Source organism: Diorhabda carinulata, chromosome 5 (assembly GCF_026250575.1).
Source record: "Diorhabda carinulata isolate Delta chromosome 5, icDioCari1.1, whole genome shotgun sequence".
NCBI lineage: Eukaryota > Metazoa > Arthropoda > Insecta > Coleoptera > Chrysomelidae > Diorhabda > Diorhabda carinulata.
The window spans coordinates 31,453,160-31,466,960 of record NC_079464.1 but is presented as its reverse complement, the minus strand read 5'-3'; the positions used below and the strand labels follow the sequence as shown (position 1 = coordinate 31,466,960).

At 31.8% G+C, this 13,801-nt stretch overlaps 1 protein-coding gene across 2 annotated transcripts in view; it reads right to left on the bottom strand.

Annotated features, from left to right (window-relative positions):
• Positions 1-13,801, bottom strand: part of LOC130893768 (schwannomin-interacting protein 1 homolog) — a 108,799-nt gene that overhangs the window by 74,560 nt on the left and 20,438 nt on the right. Inside the window, exon 1 of one of the 2 annotated variants that reach the window (XM_057800123.1) lies at positions 6,634-6,721. The exons of the other annotated variant lie outside the window; for it this stretch is intronic. The gene's annotated coding sequence lies outside the window, so the exon portion shown is untranslated. Of the gene's footprint in view, positions 1-6,633; positions 6,722-13,801 lie in introns of those variants that run through there. 2 annotated transcript variants of the gene reach the window in all.

Genomic DNA, 13,801 nt, shown 5'->3' with positions numbered 1-13,801 from the left:
CGTTTTTTCGAATAATTTGAACAGATTTTAGATAAATTTATTCACTTTTCTCGTATGAATATTCTCATTTCAATGTAAATAATAAATGAGTAATGAAACAATTAATTAATTTAGTGCAGCTGAAATATATTTTGAAAGAGTGAAATGGAATCCTGGTTGGAATTCTCGCCTAGACGAGGCGAAGGAGTAGGGGGACGAATTTAAGGGAGACATATGAAGCGTATTGCAGTGGTCTGACAACATCGCGTGTCTTCCTTAATAAATTACGTTGAGAAACAACAACTTTATTTGAATTTTGTAAATAAGAAGTAAAAAAATAATTGTTGACGTAAATAAAATACGAAAAACTCAACTAGTATCTCCATTATATCAAGAGTGCGGATAGAGAAACTATTAAACCAAAATTACTTATTTACGGGAATTTCGTAACATAGTGATGACGTTATTATCGTATAGGTAGATTTAATGATTGCGAAATAAATCGACAAACGGCACGAAAATAAAACCCATAAAGACGAGGAACGATCATAATATCACTATTGCAAATTTGAAATTGCCGATTCCCGAGGTCGAATAAGACTTATTCGGACATTTCTAGCATATAAACGGCAATTTCATTTAAATTTTCAACGTTTATGAGCAGCTCTTTATACGGATTGTCGAATAAAACACTGTACATCAGATTGAAATAGAAACGAATGTCTTTGTATATCGATAACTTAAAGACAGACGTTGTCAAACGTGCGCGGAGGGTTCGAATGAAAAAAAAAACGTGATTGATTTGACTACGTCATCAAACCAGTGGCGGGTCACTAAGATATTTATTTATTCATTATATTTATTTCGGTAAAACCATAAACAAATATCAGAATAGTACCGGGCGGGTAACTAAATTCTCAGAAAAGGATTATACGAGGGTTGTTACTGAAGTTTTGACATATGGTGATTTGATTAATGGGAACGTAGTCAAATAGTGTTACGATACGAGTGATGTTTCAATTGTTTAATAATACTTGAAATATTTATCGAGGTTAACTGTCAAAATTTAAGTAGCAATCTTCGTATTACAAATTATCGTTATAAAAATAAATGTTTTACGGTTTATAGATATAAAAATATATATTTCAAGACGGGAACGTAATAAAATAATTTTATTTCGCCGTGGAAACTCACAAAGTGAAAGGAAACGCGAAATCTGCTATCCGAAGCATATCCCCAGAAATATAACGGCAATTTGTATTCGAAATTTGGTTTTTGAAATACGTAGCTCGCAATATTTTTCGTTGGGGATTTTTACGGGATACGGGATAGTTCGAGAAACGTGCAGATTTACGAGTTTGATTAGTAAACGGTTATTGACAAAAACCAACATCGATAATTTTCCTAGAAAGTCCTTTATACGAAATTGTTGGATACTGAAATTTTATTTGGTGTTGGATGGAGAAAAAAAACGTCATAGTTGGGTCGAGACTTTGTGTAAAAGACACAGCGACATAAGAGGATAAAAGTAGAACACTCCGAAGCACTTATCCTTTAAGGATCTCTCCAGACATATGGCAATATCCTTTTTATTCCTGTCTACAAGGATTTTTATTCCGACATTCTATAATCTGATTCGGATTTTATGAATGAGGCGTTTTATACGAGTATTTATCTTCGGAAATATTTTATTTATAAATAGACGTGACTGAATATCCTTTACGACCGTCACTTTTTTTCTGACCAATCGAAATGTCACGAATTTTGACACATTGTCATTCGAAAGTTGGTACTTCGTAAACGTCATATGGATTTGACAATGACATCGCCATCTGTGTGTCGATTTAATAATAAATGTTATCATAGAAAATTCTCTGTAGATTAATTCAAATTTAGATGAATGGATTATGGGGTGAGAATCAATTTTCGATTGAAATTCAAATTTAAAAAAAGAAAAAACTATAATTAGAAATAATTTCGCCATCTTTGTGTCTTATTCTTTGTTTATCCGTCGTAGTTTCTTCTACGAAACAAAGATGGCGTTGTAAATTAATATAAACGTCAAATTCAAATAAGGAAATGACAGATTTTATCGATACTATCGAGAAAAACTTCAATCTACAACTTTATTTTACATTTGAAATGCTAATGTGGGAGTTTCCGGTCTCGAACAACTTCTTCAAGTTGTTTATGTAAATAAAAAGAATTTCACTCGAAATCACTGGTATTTCAAACTTTTCGAAATCCATTATAAAGTTAGTTTTAGAGCGAGTATTTTATAACAAATATTATTCACGAAACACTCTGTATATATGTCTCGAAAATTTTCGCAACAACGGAAACATTTTATTATACATCAACTGTCAAATTTATTCGAAATCTTGACAGATGACACATTGAAATACAAATGATTGAACTGAAATGATTAAAATTTAAATGAACATTTTATTTTTATATTTTATATATTTATTTATAATAAACTTCAATATAATTATATTCTTTAAAGTATCTAGAGACGCGGTAGACATCGCGTTCGAAATACTATAAACAACTGACGGTCATTAACCTTTGACTAGCGGTATTCTTAATTCGAATGAATCTACGCTTTTCATAAAATAAAATAATCGATTGTTAGTAAATCGATCGCACGAAAATCTATGAATTTATGCATCAGAAAGAAAATTTAAAACATTCTTCTTCGTTTTTTTAAAAAACGATATATAAAATGCTATAGAAAAGTGGAAAACTTTCCAGGGGAGTTTACATTCGATTCCATTATCTTAAAACGAATATTGGTATGAACATTTATGGAACTGTTATTGTAGATATACAAGGGCGAGTCTAAAAGAAACATCGATGGAATTATTATTGTAGATATACAGGGGCGAGTCTAAAAGAAACATCGATGGAATTATTATTGTAGATATACAAGGGGAAGTCTAAAAGAAACATCGATGGAATTGTTGTTTTAGATATACAAGGGCGAGTCTAAAAGAAACATCGGTGGAATTGTTATTTTAGATATACAGGGGCGAGTCTAAAAGAAACATCGATGGAATTGTTATTATAGATATACAGGGGCGAGTCTAAAAGAAACATTGATGGAATTGTTGTTTTAGATATACAAGGGCGAGTCTAAAAGAAACATCGATGGAATTGTTATTGTAGATATACAGGGGCGAGTCTAAAAGAAACATCGATGGAATTGTTATTGTAGATATACGAGGACGAGTCTAAAAGAAACGTCAATGGAATTGTTATTGTAGATATACAGGGGCGAGTCTAAAAGAAACATCGATGGAATTGTTATTTTAGATATACAAGGGGGAGTCTAAAAGAAACATCGATTGAATTGTTAGTTTAGATATACAAGGGGGAGTCTAAAAGTAACATCGATTGAATTGTTATTTTAGATATACAAGGGCGAGTCTAAAAGAATCATCGACGGAATTGTTATTTTAGATATACAGGGGCGAGTCTAAAAGAAACATCGATTAAATTATTATTGTAGATATACGAGGGCGAGTCTAAAAGAAACATCGATTGAATTGTTATTTTAGATATACAGGGGCGAGTCTAAAAGAAACATCGATTGAATTGTTATTTTAGATATACAAGGGCGAGTCTAAAAGAATCATCGATGGAATTGTTATTTTAGATATACAGGGGCGAGTCTAAAAGAAACATCGATGGAATTATTATTGTAGATATACGAGGGCGAGTCTAAAAGAAACATCGATTGAATTGTTATTTTAGATATACAGGGGCGAGTCTAAAAGAAACATCGATGGAATTGTTATTTTAGATATACAGGGGCGAGTCTAAAAGAAACATCGATGGAATTATTATTGTAGATATACGAGGGCGAGTCTAAAAGAAACATCGATTGAATTGTTATTTTAGATATACAGGGGCGAGTCTAAAAGAAACATCGATGGAATTGTTATTCTAGATATACAGGGGCGAGTCTAAAAGAAACATCGATGGAATTGTTATTCTAGATATACAGGGGCGAGTCTAAAAGAAACATCGATGGAATTGTTATTCTAGATATACAGGGGCGAGTGTAAAAGAAACATCGATGGAATTGTTATTTTAGATATACAGGGGCGAGTCTAAAAGAAACATCGATGGAATTGTTATTCTAGATATACAGGGGCGAGTGTAAAAGAAACATCGATGGAATTGTTATTCTAGATATACAGGGGCGAGTCTAAAAGAAATATCGATGGAATTGTTATTCTACATATACGAGGGCGAGTCTAAAAGAAACATCGATTGAATTGCTATTTTAGATATACAAGGGCGAGTCTAAAAGAATCATCGATGGAATTGTTATTTTAGATATACAGGGGCGAGTCTAAAAGAAACATCGATGGAATTTTTATTGTAGATATACGAGGGCGAGTCTAAAAGAAACATCGATGGAATTGTTATTTTAGATATACGAGGGCGAGTCTAAAAGAAACATCGATGGAATTTTTATTTTAGATATACAGGGGCGAGTCTAAAAGAAACATCGATGGAATTTTTATTGTAGATATACAAGGGCGAGTCTAAAAGAATCATCGATGGAATTGTTATTTTAGATATACAGGGGCGAGTCTAAAAGAAACATCGATGGAATTTTTATTGTAGATATACGAGGGCGAGTCTAAAAGAAACATCGTTGGAATTTTTATTCTAGATATACAAGGGCGAGTCTAAAAGAACATATCGACCGAAATTCCGTTAAATTGGTCGATTTGATTAGCTTTTAATGACGTAAATAATATTTAATAACGAATAACAAACAAAACGTATCAGGAAAGTGGAATCGTCTAATATGAAGCGCGGCTGCATTTAATGCCTACATTACAACGAATCTCCATTCAAACATGCAAATTCTAGTTTCCAATTTTGGAATGTAATCGCAACCGCTAAGGATTTGCGAATATAATCGACTTGGAAGTTCGTTTTATTCGGTACGCAAATGAATCGGTCGCTTTTGTTTGTCGAATTCGTTGTTTCAGTTCCCGATGATGATATAGTCGTAGACGAAACGGGGGGTGGGGGGGGGGGGTTTAGTTTGAAACGATACTATTTTGATATTGGGATTACTAGACAGTCGATGTTGTCGATATTGCTTTGTTTGATGGTCTATTATTGTTTAATAATAGTTTTCGTATTTACGGGGACGGTACGACAAAAAAAACATGGAAATTCGATACATTTTTTGTCATTTGCTGGAAAATATTTGACCGACGAACCATTTTTGCCAGTCCGAGAATAGGAAATTATCCGAGGGGACTAAATCTGGCGAATAGGGTAGCAATTCAAACTTTAGTTCATTAATTTTGGGCATTGGAATAACGAATGTGGGAGCTGGTGTATTATATCGGTGAAACGCTTTATTATCGGCTAAATACGGTGGTTTTTGTTGTGATTTCTTCGCTCAAACGTTTTTAAATGGAAATTATCGCACGCGTGTCACAAAAAACCGACACCTGTACGATGTGTGTTAAGAAATATTGCAAAACACTCGATGGAAACATCTCCACGACACTGTTTTTGCTCCATTTTGATCGCAGCAACATTTCTAGAATCGTCACTTCGTTTGGTCGACAACTGCGATGCAGGTCCTGGCAGGTCGTACGTTCAAATTCAATTTCGCGAGCTTGTTAGTTGTAAATATACGCGAATAATGATTTTAGTCTGAATTAAAGAATCTGGCCGGTTGCCGTTGAGGGAAAAAAAACGCTTTTTAAGGTTTATTTTCATTTTCGTGAACGAGGCAACTTTCTAATGTTACTTAGGCGTTAATCCCTCGACATTATATTCCGCTCGAAAGCTTTCTCCGATTTACATAATCCCAGAAATATGGGAAAGCTTCGTACATCGTTTTTTTTTTTAATTTATACAGGGATTAGTCGGGATTTTTACGTTAGTTTTTTGTTGCGACGATTCGCTCGGAAAAATAATCGGGAATTTAATTATTGAGACACGATTTGGAGTGGTAAATATAAAAATTTGTTTTAATTGTTAAAATACGATAAAATGTCAATATACGGGGGTTAAATTATTAAAAATTTAAGTACGAAACGATATAATGTAATAAAACGCGTTTCTGTTTCTATAAGTCTCAAATTCATACATGAAATAAATGTTAATTTATATTTAAAGTTAGTTTTTAGATTCTGATCAACTTTTTTTATAATAATTTCCTATATTAACGGCAAAAAAAGTATTTAACTCTTTAAGAAAATCAAATTTTTCGACATAACTCGTATACGATTAAAAAATTTCGATTTACGATTAATGCATATTAGATTCAAAGTGATTTAGAACGTTTTATCAAGAATAACTTTTTTCCATAAAACTAATAATAAAAAAGTTTTTCATCCCATTCAGTTTTTTCATTTCCGTATCCCACTGTATATATTTGACGATCCGCGTATGTCGTTTTCGCGGTTCGAGGGAATAATTTTTGAATTAAATTACATTTTAAATACCATCCAACGACAATTAATCATTCGACTATCGTTGTCGGGCTTCCGTAAAGTAAAATAAAAATATTTTTAAATACCGACGTCTTAAAACTTTATATTTATCGTTTTTTCTACTACAAAATCCATAGTTTTACACTCTAAATTTAAAAAAAAATAAAATACATACGTTTTATATCAAATATCCAATCATAAACATGTATTTATATACGTCTATATCAAAAGTTATGAAACAACCCTCGTATATACGTAAACTATGATCCGATATTTCCGATTCACCAGGTATACGAATCTCTCGATTATAATATAGTCGATGTTACATTTTTGTAACTCCAAAAAGTAATTAAATCAAATTTTATTAGCGCGGAATGTTCCACGAAGAGTTTTCGCACCAATTATGATAACAAATTTCCAACGATTCCTAACCCCTAAATTGCCAAAAGTGATAAAAGCCCTTATCGAAATTCAGACCCTCAAACTCGCTCCCTAAAGTATGATTGAAGTGTATTTCACTGTCTGCGGAGAAAGTTTCTACTCAAATCCCCTCGATCGTTGTGTGTCCAATTAGAGAATTCCCTTCTACGTACGAAAATGTTGATCTAGAATCGCGGGAGTATCTAATCAACCTACAAACACGCCCTCTTAATAATTCGTTATAGAAAAATCCGTATTCTAATTAACCCTAACTTTCAAAAAACACTCGTATAAATTTGACAGCTGTCTGAAGTTGTTTCTAAACCTTCCATTAACAAAGAAACATTCAATTTTATCTATTTTTCTACTTATCATAGAGATGGGATAACATCTTTGTGAAATACCCTGTATAACAATTTAATATTTCACTTTAAAACTTAATTTAGTAATAAAAATAATTTTTGTTAATTTTATATAATAATTTATAGTTCTACGTCAACTGATATTATGTTCTGTGTTCCATGTCACGATTATTGAAAATCCTCCATTTTGCGTTAAAATTATCAACGTTGTTTGTGTGTTTATTACCTTTTGAAGAAGTAGCCGGAAATCGACACCATTATATTAAATTTCCGTACGTGTTCGCGCCGTAAATCTTACTAGAAATGTTCCCGAATATAAAGAGTACAATGCACTAGGCGGTTAAATAAATAGTCGTCTATTTATCAACGTTTATTTCTCTATCTAACACATTATTCAAGGTTATATTTGCAACATACACAGGGATTTATACTCAGCGGTAGTGGCCGCTATAAAATAGAGAAGACTGAATAATAATATTGAATCTGACAACAATGTCAGGGGTCAATCGAATGACAACATTGATATAATTTCGAATTAGGTCATAATAAGGGAAAGCGCGATGTCTATTAAATGTTCGTGTAGTGTGGATTATCCTGTCAACAACATGTCCGCAGGATTTCGATGTAATAAATCTGGAATTATGTCGGGAGAAATCTGGACTATAATCAATCATCATTATGTTTTATTATGAATAATTTCGAGATGAACTAATGGGTTTTTGATAAAAAGAATGTTAACAATTAGTTAACGAGGTGTTGGTTTGAAAATGAACGTTAAGTGCCATATACCTGGTGAATCGGAAATATCGGATCATAGTTTACGTATATACGAGGGTTGTTTCATAACTTTTGATATAGACGTATATAAATACATGTTTATGATTGGATATTTGATATAAAACGTATGTATTTTATTTTTTTTTAAATTTAGAGTGTAAAACTATGGATTTTGTAGTAGAAAAAACGATAAATATAAAGTTTTAAGACGTCGGTATTTAAAAATATTTAAATATTTTTATTTTACTTTACGGAAGCCCGACAACGATAGTCGAATGATTAATTGTCGTTGGATAGTATTTAAAATGTAATTTAATTCAAAAATTATTCCCTCGAACCGCGAAAACGACATACGCGGATCGTCAAATATATACAGTGGGATACGGAAATGAAAAAACTGAATGGGATGAAAAACTTTTTTATTATTAGTTTTATGGAAAAAAGTTATTCTTGATAAAACGTTCTAAATCACTTTGAATCTAATATGCATTAATCGTAAATCGAAATTTTTTAATCGTATACGAGTTATGTCGAAAAATTTGATTTTCTTAAAGAGTTAAATACTTTTTTTGCCGTTAATATAGGAAATTATTATAAAAAAAGTTAATCAGGATTAAAAACTAACTTTAAATATAAATTAACATTTATTTCATGTATGAATTTGAGACTTATAGAAACAGAAACGAGTTTTATTACATTATATCGTTTCGTACTTAAATTTTTGATAATATAACCCCCGTATATTGACATTTTATCCTATTTTAAAGATTAAAACAAATTTTTATATTTATCACGCCAAATCGTGTCTCAATAATTAAATTCCCGATTATTTTTCCGAGCGAATCGTCGCAACAAAAAACTAACGTAAAAATCCCGACTAATCCCTGTATAAATTAAAAAAAAAAACGATGTACGAAGCTTTCCCATATTTCTGGGATTATGTAAATCGGAGAAAGCTTTCGAGCGGAATATAATGTCGAGGGATTAACGCCTAAGTAACATTAGAAAGTTGCCTCGTTCACGAAAATGAAAATAAACCTTGAAAATCGTTTTTTTTCCTCAACGGCAACCGGCCAGATCTTTTAATTCAGACTAAAATCATTATTCGCGTTAATTTACAACTAACAAGCTCGCGAAATTGAATTTAAACGCACGACCTGCCAGGACCTGCATCGCAGTTGTCGACCAAACGAAGTGACGATTCTAGAAATGTTGGAAAAATCGTCGACTTTTAATTTAATCGAGAAGCTTGACGATTGAAACTACAAAGAGATCGGAAAATTTTGATATAACCCTCGTAGAAACATAGAAAAATGAGAAATGACTCTTCAAAAACCATAAAGAAATTTCTGGTTGTGATACGTTCCAAAAAAAAAACGTTTGAACTCTATTCGGTAGCGTTTAAAACATTTCCCCTCGTATAATATGGTTTTAATTAATTTCGAATTCTGATTATAACGTTCCACCTCGTATAATATGGTTTTAATTAATTACGAATCCTGATTATAACGTTCCACCTCGTATAATATGGTTTAAATTAATTACGAATCCTCAATATAACGTTTCCCCCCGTATAATATAGTTTTGATTAATTGCGATTCCACATTATTTAATGAAAATAATAAAATATGAAACCAGATGAAATAAAATTCAGTATGTTTCAATACCTCCTGTACGTATTTTCAATAAATAATTAGAATTTATGATTATTTTCTTCGGATTAAAATAAATTTTATCGAGATACAAAAATCAATCTTTAGATCGTAAAAATTACGGTTTATTAACCATTGGGCTTGAGCCGCCCCTGGCCCGCCGATAGTCTTATTATTTATTCCGTCAAACACACTATACGGATATACGTAATCATCCATTAAAAATTCATAATGTTCGAATGTATAATTTACAAAATGTACGTTCTGATTTTGAAACTTTAAATACCTTTGATTCAAAAACGACTTAATATGGCATTCAAACAATCTGATTAATACAAAGAAATAAAAAATTCTGAAGTATTTTTTGTAGCATACTAAACTGTACGTGAAATATATACTAGCTATACAGTTATAATTTGGCAACATGGCATATGTTTATTATATCAAGGTTAATACTACAATACTATTAAAAAAATTATATAAATATTACAAATCACGCGTCGTTTATTTTAAAAACGTAAAAAATAATCTAGTAAAAAGGATCTTCGTAATATTTTGTGTGTCTTTGTGTGAAATATTTTTCCTGCTGACGCGGTAAGCCGGAAAGTCTAAGGGGATTTTTTTTATGTGTTTTCAAGTTAAAATGTAATTGCCTTTGGTCTGGCAAGTGTAGGTAATTATGTGAACAGTAGAAGACACACTTGAAATATGGTTTTCCGTTGGAAAAACTCTCGAGAGGACGCTTTTTCACACAGCATCTTATAGTCCGAGTGCAATTACTACGACTAAGAAAAGAAGAAGTGTTCTACGATGTAAATTTGTTTCTTGAAGTAAAATTAAATGAAAATAAGTACGAAAACTATAATAACAAATAAAAAACAACAATAAAGTTTCAAATCATAGAAAGTAAATGTATAATCAATAATTTTCCATAATAACTTTCTAGTTATTAAGAACCAACTTATGATTTTGAGTGTTGAATGTGTTGCATAAAATACTAACATATAATTCCGTGTCGTAGATATGAAAGATTTCATTTAGTTCTATGTTCCGTGTAATTTGGTGTAATGGTTGTTGCCTACTTTCTAGTTACGAAAACGACTCGAGTGTTATATATGTTGCCTAATTCCATCACTTCATATAATTGTTTCGACCTTGAATATAAAGATAAGAAGGTCAATAATTTAATGAATATAACTCCGGGGTATAAAAAAAGAAGTTGGGAAACTCGTCGGACCGATAAGAAAGAAAAGTCTTTAGATAAACTCTGAAATGGGGAACCTTATTGACTTTGCATTGTTCACCATTCCCGAAAAAATAATGTCAAATTGGATTTCACTTTTCCAAGAAAACATAGAATATCGGGAAAGAACGCCCCGTCGGGACATATATATCTTATCCAGAGACTATCCCAAGCCGGGGTGAAAAGCCGTGTTTCGAAAAGATAAGTTAGAATCACAGGGAATACGGAAAGGCGCGATAATAATAAAGTTTATCACCGATATGATACGTTCATAGTACAAAAACATGACAAAAAAATTATTTTTACGATGAGAAATAAACAATTTTTACTTTCTACTCGTATAACATTAATTTGCTGGTATTAATCGACACGTCATTAACAGAAATATCTACATCCGGCAGTACATCAATGTTCCCGCTAGAGGGCGCTGTGTAACTGACCGAGAATTAAATCAGACAAAGGAGGGATAAACGAAATGACTGCGTAGTATGCAATTTTCGCGGCATTTGCATGTTATTAAAACTTTTCCATAGAGAGCGGGACTGCAAGGGTTTTAATACCAGCATTTACGGCTGGTTAAAAAAAAAAGTCTCGGAGGGCATTTTGATGAAATGAAATTGATTTTCAATGTTATAATAGCCGGTAGTGAATAACCATGTTGTTACGTCAATTATTAATTGGAAATTTAGTGGTTTCGAACATGTAAATATATAAAAAAGTCTGGTAATAAACGAATGTAAATAAAAACTTTCTCAATATATTATAATAATAAGTGTAACGTGTGTTGCATACAATTTTTATTCTAATTTCTAGACAGTGAAAAAGTTCTTTGACGTGGTAGTTGCCTACTTTATCATTAAACAACTAACAAACAGATGCTGATTGTACAGAGTCGCACTAAGGCGCTAATGGATTTATTATCTGATGAAATTTATTCAATTTAAAATTTAATAAAGTAACGTAGTATTTTTTAACAAAAAAATAACTATTTCCTTTTAAAATGTTTTTGGTGGGAAATATTAAAACGGGTATTCGTTTTGTAATGAAAACAAACAAATATGCTTCCCATTGTATTTTTGACGGATTTTACAGCCACAATTTCGCCAAAAGTGGAATTCTGGAATTAGAGATGCCGTAATACTTCGTAAAACAAGGTGAATGACATCTATAAAGTCGAAATAACATCCCAAATCTTGCTTTAAAGAATTAGGATGATATACGCTACCGGTAAAATTTTTTTGCTCATCCTGTAATTAATTAAATCTGTGTTAAGAAGTCTGTAAAATACGGCGGAGGTTCGGTGATGATTTGGGGATGTTTTGGAGGAAAATCGACTGGAAACCTAATAAAAATTGAAAAGATTTTGAAGGGTTAAAGCTATAAAATGAAATAAAACGTTGTAGCCAGCCCCTTGTCGGCAGAAAATCATTCTTTGAAGCTAAAGAGTATTTGAAAATGATGATTCGACCATCACACTAGCCCGACCTCATCCCGATTGATTTGTTGTAGAAAAAATTGAACATGGCTATTAGAAAACGGTATATTACTTCCTCATCGCATTTTTTGAATATTTTGAATAAGGAATGGTACTAAAAAGACGACGATTATTTGTCGAAAAGGAGTTTACATCAATACTACAAATTTACAAATTTAATCGAAAGTTTTCGCTATATTATAAATCCTGACGCCAACCCTGTACGACCGCAGCGTTTGTAAGCGAGTTCGATTGGCACCGTAAAGAAACAAGTTTATTTCGATTCGATCCCGATCACGATCGACCGTCGTGTATTACGCGTTCCATGATATATTTATATGGATTCATTGTAAAACGTGTTGCATATCATCTAGAATATATTTATATGGAAATAAACAAAATGTTTTCAAAATTGATTTTATTAGATGTGTAAATGTTATTTTATAGTCGATTTTCGATTTATTTTTCCATTTTATTGGAAATATTTGAAATTTTAAACGCGTTACGCGATTATACGAATAAATATTTTCATAATGAACTAACATAACCTAACTTTTCGCGAGATAAAACATATACGCTGTGAAAACTATTACGTATAATGAAATAAAAACGTGCAAACAAAATTTCTATATTGTTTGTTGTCGATAAGATGTAAACATTCGTTTTTCCATATTTCCCACCAGCAAAATTGAACCAAATCATTTTAAAATTCATTTTCTGGTATTTCGATCGCCTCCGTTGTGTTCTAGTCTCGAAGATTCGACAAGAAAATTGAATTCAAACTCGAGAGACGAGCACTTCGACACCCTCGACGCCTTTTCCTTCAAATTAAAAATAAAAGGAGTTTTCCGAGATATGCAATCTAGTTGAAGTGGCCACTGTCCTAAATTGGGAATTTATTTCGAAAATGCACGGAAATATTGATTAAAATACTCAAATACCGCCCTGTCCTTAGATCTAATTGATTATTTCATATTTTGTGATGGAATAATTTAGAAAATTTTCACGATTCAATTTACCAAACTAGCTACACACATACAAACCACGTACAAATCTGCTAGAGGCGCAATTATCTCTGGATATACATAGATGGTATGTACATAGGAACCCCAACAACTCGGAACGTACACAAGCTCTAATTTAACACCATTCAAACTAAAACGTAGTTACACAAAACGTGAGTTGGTTGATACGCACTAATTTCAACATTTATTTTCCTCTAAATATGTATAATATGTGGTTATACTATTTTTTGCTTTTCCCTGTATAATATTAAACGTCCAAGTTATCTTAAATTACCGTTTCTAATGTATAATTTAATTTATGTTCAAATTTTGACACACCCTGTATTCTTCATTATTAATATACACTTTAAACTTACTGCCATCTGTCATTGACAGCGTCAACGCCATAAA